Source organism: Squalius cephalus (assembly GCF_949319135.1).
Source record: "Squalius cephalus genome assembly, chromosome: 6".
In the NCBI taxonomy this organism is placed as follows: Eukaryota; Metazoa; Chordata; class Actinopteri; order Cypriniformes; family Leuciscidae; genus Squalius; species Squalius cephalus.
In genome coordinates this window covers 11827966-11837089 of record NC_137127.1, presented here as the reverse complement: position 1 = coordinate 11837089, position 9124 = coordinate 11827966, and positions in this window count along the sequence as shown.

Genomic DNA, 9124 nt, shown 5'->3' with positions numbered 1-9124 from the left:
GAACAAACTGCTTTTAGTCCCTTTTTTGGTGTGAGGTTTTATTTGATTGCCTGGATGCAATGGATTTATCTGTGTGATTTGCTCAAATGAAGCTGTTTACAAACATCTTTTAGAGGGAAAGCATCACCTCATTAGTTGGTAAAGTCCAGGTGATTGCAATTGCAAGGAATGTGGTCAAATCACCCACATGAACCAAAATTAACACCATTGCACCCACAAACATGGCAGTAATAAGCAATGCTCAAGACGTGAAATATCCGAATGAACTGGTGCACGCACAGCATGGCTATCCCTCAATGGCTCTCTTGCTGCAGATTTATAGGACAACCTCCAATCATTTCCCCCTGGAATCCATTATTTCTGCCTCCTTTCTTCTGTCAAGGTTGTGGGTGTCGAGTTAAAACGACTTTTCAACCCAAGCTTATAGTTAAATTTAGCAACTGCTTGTATTTCACTTTCTGTTGGTTTTGTGCACCTGAGCCATAAACAACAGAAGTTGGCAGAAAAGAAGATAGACCTGGCATATGTTTTATTATATTTTCCACCTTTTTTCTCCAAATTGAGTTTTACTGTGACAGAACATTGTGAAAAAATAATCCCCACTGGCAATACATCAACACTTATAGATCAAGACCAGTGGCAGATTGACTTTTATTCATCATAACTGGAAAAATGGTGGCTTTGTGGAAAATGAGCTCTTGATTGAATCCTTATAGAAATGTAAATTAAGGAATTAAGGATGGTGTGACGTGTGTCAATTGAAGTAACATCCAATAAAGCGTTTCTTCAAAAAATGAAGCTCAGAACAGAATGCATATAACCAATTGTATTGATTAAAATTATACCTCATGGGAACCTCGTAAATTTTTATTGCAATGCATTATAGTGTTGAAAACTATGGTATGATTACACAGGTGAATTTGATCAATTCATTAATAAATCATGAATTAGTGTTTTATGTTGTTGCGTTGGTTAAATGCTGTAAAGATTAAGGGGTGCTGTGAAAGATATTCATATTTGTGTATAAATGTAATTTTGAATGCAGTATCAAAAGCAAACCTTGTGTATGGCAATCATTCAACTTTGTGAAAACCGTTAACATCTAAGGAAATCAATGAGCCATTATCTTAAAGAAATTACTCTGTGTTTGAATCAGAGTGTCTGAACAGTGTTTTTCATGTGTTATCACAAAGCTTATCAAAAGTTCTGTTCATCATTTTAATTCTTTTGAAGTTAAAAAAATGTCCCTTTTTTGTTGAGGAGAGAGAGCTGGCCTTTCATGTGCAAATCTAAAAGGATGATATTTCCAATACATGAAATAAAAGGCCCTGGGGGTCATCATGCTAATGCAGAAACTCCCAGAAAAAGTGTATACTTTCCACTAATAAAAACGATTTTGTGTTTCTTCCCAGTCTTTCATGTACAATGTGATGTGTCTGCACCGTAAAATAAATATTCTCCCTTGAACCTCAGACATGAATATATAAATGTATGCCAATTGTATAATAATGCTGAGGGCAGATGAAAGAAAATTCGATTTTGTCTGTCCTATATTTGAATACAAATCAGTTGATATTATGATGAATTTCTCATTTTATTAATGTACTCTCAAAATAATTATTTTAAGATATGATTTCACTAATCTGAGCAAAGTCTTTTTCTATAAATTACTAATTTGACCTGTTTGCTTTCTCTATTGCATGTTCCGCATGGTCACGCTAAGCAATTTATCAGATGTTGTTTGCATTTGTAAACTTAAAAAATTACTATTAATATACACTCACCTAAAGGATTATTAGGAACACCATACTAATACTGTCTTTGACCCCCTTTCGCCTTCAGAATTGCCTTAATTATACGTGGCATTGATTCAACAAGGTGCTGAAAGCATTCTTTAGAAATGTTGGCCCATATTGATAGGATAGCATCTTGCAGTTGATGGAAATTTGTGGGATGCACTTCCAGGGCACGAAGCTCCCGTTCCACCACATCCCAAAGATGCTCTATTGGGTTGAGATCTGGTGACTGTGGGGGCCATTTTAGTACAGTGAACTCATTGTCATGTTCAAGAAACCAATTTGAAATGGTTCGAGCTTTGTGACATGGTGCATTATCCTGCTGGAAGTAGCCATCAGAGGATGGGTACACGGTGGTCATAAAGGGATGGACATGGTCAGAAACAATGCTCAGGTAGGCCGTGGCATTTAAACGATGCCCAATTGGCACTAAGGGGCCTAAAGTGTGCCAAGAAACATCCCCCACACCATTACACCACCACCACCAGCCTGCACAGTGGTAACAAGGAATGATGGATCCATGTTCTCATTCTGTTTACGCCAAATTCTGACTCTACCATCTGAATGTCTCAACAGAAATCGAGACTCATCAGACCAGGCAACATTTTTCCAGTTTTCAACTGTCCAATTTTGGTGAGCTCGTGCAAATTGTAGCCTCTTTTTCCTATTTGTAGTGGAGATGAGTGGTACCCGGTGGGGTCTTCTGCTGTTGTAGCCCATCCGCCTCAAGGTTGTGCATGTTGTGGCTTCACAAATGCTTTGCTGCATACCTCGGTTGTAACGAGTGGTTATTTCAGTCAAAGTTGCTCTTCTATCAGCTTGAATCAGTCGGCCCATTCTCCTCTGACCTCTAGCATCAACAAGGCATTTTCGCCCACAGGACTGCCGCATACTGGATGTTTTTCCCTTTTCACACCATTCTTTGTAAACCCTAGAAATGGTTGTGCGTGAAAATCCCAGTAACTGAGCAGATTGTGAAATACTCAGACCGGCCCGTCTGGCACCAACAACCATGCCACGCTCAAAATTGCTTAAATCACCTTTCTTTCCCATTCTGACATTCAGTTTGGAGTTCAGGAGATTGTCTTGACCAGGACCACACCCCTAAATGCATTGAAGCAACTGCCATGTGATTGGTTGATTAGATAATTGCATTAATGAGAAATTGAACAGGTGTTCCTAATAATCCTTTAGGTGAGTGTATAAAATGTGTACTTCTTTAGCAGTAATTTTAAACTTTCTGCTAATGTCCCTATGGGTGAAACTTAAGTGTGGCTCCATTCTGGTACGTAAATATTCACGATCCAGTCGATTTCTGCCCTGATTATTTCAAGTTGAATAATCTGTTTAAGTAAAATTGGTTATGAACAGCAACTTAAAAAAAAACACTAAAAAAAATGTACCCCTCAATAAAGAAAAGTACTTTTGAAAAAAAATTAAAATCACATATTCTACTCATTATGTCTTCAAAATACATGAATCGACCGATTGTGAATATCACATTTCAAAACTCAAATTCTTAACAATCAAATACTTTGTGACAAAGGAAAGCTGTTTAAGACTGACACATTGTCTCAACTTTCTTTGTGTTTCTCACTTCCACTGTAGCCCTTATCCTTTCTTGTTCTTTGTCCATTTTTACAGCTCTAAATCACCTATTCAGCCTTTACATTGCTATGTGATCATGTTAAATCAGGCCAAAATTCAACCTTTAGGAAACCTTGAAGCCACAAATCCCTCTCCTAATTTGGAGGTGATGCTATCATCTGAAACATGGCCCTCTGGCTGCCACCCTACTGGTGTGCATTCCCTACAGCAGATAAAATCTATGAGCTTGAAGGGTTTTAATGAGGCAGAAGATTCCTGTTAGCGATGGCTTTTTAATTATCACAAGGACCACTTCGCTCATCTTCAGGAGGGGAAATGAAATGATTGGATGCATCAAATCTTGGTGAGCTTTTTGGCACTATTATGGCAGGACCTGGAGAAATACACAGAGGTATAGCCTTTCAGTCAACCTCAGTGACTGTGATTTCGCAAGTCGGATATTGGTAAAAATGAGGGTCCCCAGTAACCAATGTTTAATTTATTTCATCTTTATGACTGTAGAAGAGAAGACAGAAAGAGAAGTTTTCGCAAATACAGGAAATAACCCAAGGAAAACATTTTCTGCAAAGATCAGTTCTCAACAAGGCCATCCTTGAATATTTGAATGAGAAAACGAGTGCAATGGATCTTTTTTGCTGCTGTCGAGGTCTGGCTAACTTTCGTCTTCAGGGTTCACGCACTTTTGTTCTTTCATAAAAACATGCTCTCTCACACATGCAAACTGACTGCAAAAGTTCACTTCCTTAATCCTTATGAAATTTTCATATCTCAACAAGACAACAGTAAAAAAAACTTGTTTGTACTGTATAAAAATCATTATATCTATGGGATGTCCCCAGAAAAAATGTGTGTGTGTGTGTGTGTGTGTACTACTGTTCATAATAAACACAAACACACTACTCTATAATCATACATTTTTTTTAAATCCTTATTGTTGTTTTGCTTTGCTCAACAAATTAATTTCTCCCTATAAAAAGGGGGGGGGGGGGGTGCTGCAGGGACCATTTATATTGCACTGAACTGATTTTTTTCTTTTTTTTCTTATTCAAGTGCTTGAGTTAGCACATCTGAAAACAAATAAGGTGTCTTTAGTTTACATCATTACTTTTAAATCATGTCGCAGTTGAAGGACAAAACATCAGTGGGACGTAAACAAGAAATCAAGTGGCTGTTACCAAAGCAAATTTATTTTTGTCACTGTGTGTGTATCCTTCGTAGTTCAATGGGCCTGCAGTACAAACACAATGCAAAGTCATACTGTGAGGGACACCCGAGAGACTAGATTTGACTTTGAACATTATTACATCGGGGACCTTATGAACATATTGTTTTAAACTAGAGGTAATGTGATGTGTTCCCATGATGAATACATGTTCTTTGATTGTGTGGAAATGTTCTCTGCAGAGAAAGCCGATTCCCAATTTCAGAAACATGTTTGTGGTTTACTTGCTGGCTTATAGGCCTTTGAAATACTGATTAAAGAATTTGCATTCTCAGGAAAGAGAACAGGGCAAATTATAAAGGAACAAGGGAATGCAGTGCACCGTGAGAGTTGACTGTACTCTACAGGGCAGCTTAACATTTTCACACTGAATAAGTTCACACTTGCATTGTGGCTACAATAGAGACATTGTAAGTATCCAGGATTTCAGAAACTGAAATCAGCTAAGCTGATATGCTACAAGCCTTTGAATTGGATTAATTCAAATATAATATAACTTGTGAATATAATGGATTTGATGCAACTATTTTGATGGCTTTTATATATCTTTGGGGGGAGAATAAGGTCAAATAATCTAAATGTAAAAACTAAGTAGATTAGGTTTATGTAGGTCTACAATTCGGTCTTGTGTCATGCATGCAGTGCTGGGTAGATTACTTACAAATTGTAGTAATAATAATCCATTACATTACACATTTAAGGTAATATAATCTGACTACTTTTGACCTAACTCGTTTATCGCATTGATTTGAATAGGACAATCTTGTAAAAATACAAAGAGAAAGAAAATGTATGCCATTGTTTGTTACAACATGAAGTGCATTAAATATTACATTATGTCAGGGTCTCCCAGACGGTTCGTGATGGAACTGCAGGACTTTGTGAGTTTAATGAAAAGCTATTAAGTAATTAAATCATAATGTTTTTTAATTAAAATGAATCATTCATCACTTGCTAAAAAGATTCAATATATATATTATTTGTTTACCTGCATGCTATGTAACCATTAACCAACATCAGAGAACCGTGAACTTAATTTTATTATTTATTATTATTATTATTATTAATATTGACCTAACTTATTAACTTAAATCTCAGGGGCTACTTCAAGTAAATATATTAGGTCAAAAAGGTTCAGCTGATAAAAAAGTTGGGGAATCCCTCCATTCCAAGTAAATATGAAATTATGTGAATTTGTACATTTTAATGTGTTTGAAAGACAAAAACCTTACAAAGATAGTAATACGTGATTAAATGACTGATAATTCAAATAAACATTAATGTGTTTGAAAACAATTTTTAAAAGTGAAATTAAATCCAGTGATCTGTGGGTCTCAATTTCCAGCAATAGTCACATGTCTAGTGGTTGCTCTGTGTGTGCAATTGCACCTTCTGAACATATATAGGCAGTAGGTTTTTTTTACAAAGAAAAATATCAATTTTCTGCATGGGGAGAATCAATGAACTATGAATACTGCCATTGTGAGAATAATATGTCATCAATAAAAAAAAGTAATGAAGTCTGATAAAGAGTAGATATTTTAAAATGTAATGTAATCTAATTACAAGTCCTTATTTTTTGGAATCTGATTAGGCTATCCAAATTACATGTAATTATGCCCACTGCATGGATGCCTACAATTATGACATCCCATTATACCAAAACAAATGTTTGACTCTTTCTGCAATTATTGAACATTAAGCATGGGGATTAAAAAAATAAAATACTATCAATGTAAACTAGTGCTATACACAGAAAAAATATGAAAAAAAAAACAACCTTAAGACTGTATTTTACAATGAAATTGTAAGAGTATTAATTCAGTGTTGATTTATATAGCCTACACAGTTTAATTATTAAAGCTTTGTGCAAATGATCTGTCCGCTATGGGTGCCACTGTATTACACATGCATGGGCTTTTTCTTTTTTGAAAAGATATTTAAGTTTCTACTGCCATTTAGTGGCTAAAGTCGGAAATGCAGTTTAAACTTGTGAAATTGGAATAATGTTTGTTCGATTTTTGCCACAAAAGCTTTGGACTTCAAAAGAAAAAATAAATACATTTCCCTTCTTCACTTCTAAATGTTCTTTTCTCTTTTTTAATTGGTATATTTACATTACATTCTTTAAACTCCAGGACACTAAAATTGAGAGAATCAAAATAATTTATACTTAACTATTTATAATACGGTTCTTAAAAGTACTTAAAGTACTAAATGTCTTATATTTAAAGTGAATAAACATTAATTTAAAAATAAAAAAAATAATTTCCCTTCATATTTCTTACAGCAATGATATGTGTATGTTACAAACCATTCAATAAGCAAGGGATCAAGTTATTATTCCCCACCCATGGCATCTTACAAAACTCCATGTTTAATGTGATGCAAAGACGTAACTGTTGCTCTTGATCCAGCTATTCCATCCCTATGTTGTCCATTTCAAGCCTGTGGGCATTTCTGTCCAAGTGCACCTGATCAGTGCACCTGTTTCTTATCTTCCCTTCCTGGGTTTCAGTCACACTTTGTGATATAAGCTTTCCATTTTGATTGACACTGCTGGCCTTGTTCTCTTTATAGGGGCAATTTCTGTCTTGAATCCACTAAACACTCACCTGCTCAAGCCTTAGTTTTCCGATATCCATTTTTTCCTCTTATCTGCAGTCAAAAGAAACTCAAATCCATGGCATTCTCATGCTTGTTAATGTCAAATTCGTTCTCACTTTTATCATTGGAGGAGTTAATTCACCTTCTTCTTGCTTGTTGCATAGAAGATGGATTTTTTTTCTGACAGAAAAAAACATAAATTTGTATTACTAAATACATCCAAATAAATAACTTCAATCTAATTTTATCTTTTATATTACATGTTTGCTATTACCTTTTAAAATTCATAATGTTGAAAATAAAAAGCTTTAAAGATATTAAATGTGCGGAGATTTGTTTAGTAGTTCAACATGGAGAGCACTTGAATCTTCATTGTAAAAGAATGGAGGAAAGTTGTCATCATGTGGGTTAAAATATGTTCTTCTATGGAACTAAACCATCCAAAAAAAAAAAAAACTTTTTGTTACTTGTTACTTTTTGTAAATGATGGACTAAGATTACTTGTTTTTGTTTTTCTAACTCACAAACAAATGACAAATACACCATCTGATGTTCCTGTCTTAAGTTTTGGTTTATCTTGCGCCACCGCACTTACTTATACTGACACACCTACCGGATATGATCAATAAGTTATGACCACATATTTTTACATTACTTTAACTCATTAAAATAAGCTGAGTGAGCAGCTTTTTATAGGAATATATCAGCTCATTTTTTAAAGTCAGTTTAATGTAGCCTAATCTAAGTTGAAATTACGTAAACAGCCAAGTTGATTGTACTTAAAATGTTTAAGTTAACATAAATTTAATTGTGTAATTTAAAATATCATCCAGGTGGATGCTGCACATGGTGGTTGAGGAGATTCGCCCCTTCCATGTAAAGCGCTTTGAGTACCTAGAAAAGCGCTATATAAATGTAACGAATTATTATCACTAAAATAGGCTATTTATTTAGGATTTTGTGTCACAATTACATCAGTATGCTGCTCAGCTCAATCACTACTGGAGGTGTAACATACGGCGACATGTTCCGTGACACAAGCTGCGTCCCAATTCAAAGGCTGCATCCTTCGAAGGTCGATTGTCACCGCTGCGCGACGAAGGCTGTCCCAATTCGAAGGCTCCTTCAAATGCGGCCTCCATTTCCCGTAAAATGAAGGATACAACAGATGGATCCTTCGCGGCCTTGCCTACCCCAGAATTCAATGCGTGCCAGTGACGGCAGGACTTTTTTGAGAGAAATTAAGGAATTGCACTTTAAACGTAATTATTGGGTTTCAGCTTAATCAATTATCCAATGATACAAATGTAAAAAATTAAGAAAAAGAAACCTTTAAAGTTATTCAAGCATTGACTTATCTTACTAAGTTTATACCCTTTATTATATACAGTAAATTGACCGTGGTGAAGTCTGAGTCCTTCGAAGGATGCAGCCTCTGAATTGGGACACAGCGATCGTGTCAGTGTAGGCCTACATGCCACTATATCCACTAGCACATGTCACTTGTTTTAAAGGAACACTCCACTGTTTTTTCATATTAAACTATGTTATTCCCTTAACTAAGATGAGTTGATACATACCTCTCTCGTCTCAGTGCGTGCAATCAATCGCAATCAATCGACACTTTGATAGCACTTAGCTTAGCCCAGTTCATTCATTAGGATCCAAACAGAGATGAAGTTAGAAGCGACCAAACACCTCCACGTTTTCCCTATTTAAATCCAGTTACACAAGTAGTTACACGACCAAATATGGTGACACAAAATAAAACGTGGCGCTTTTCTAAGCGGGTAAAAAGGATAACTATAATGTATGGCGGAATAGCACTTGTGAAGTGCTCCCAAGTGCTTTTTTTTGCGAAGTGAAGTCGAAGTGCTCCCAAGTGCTATTC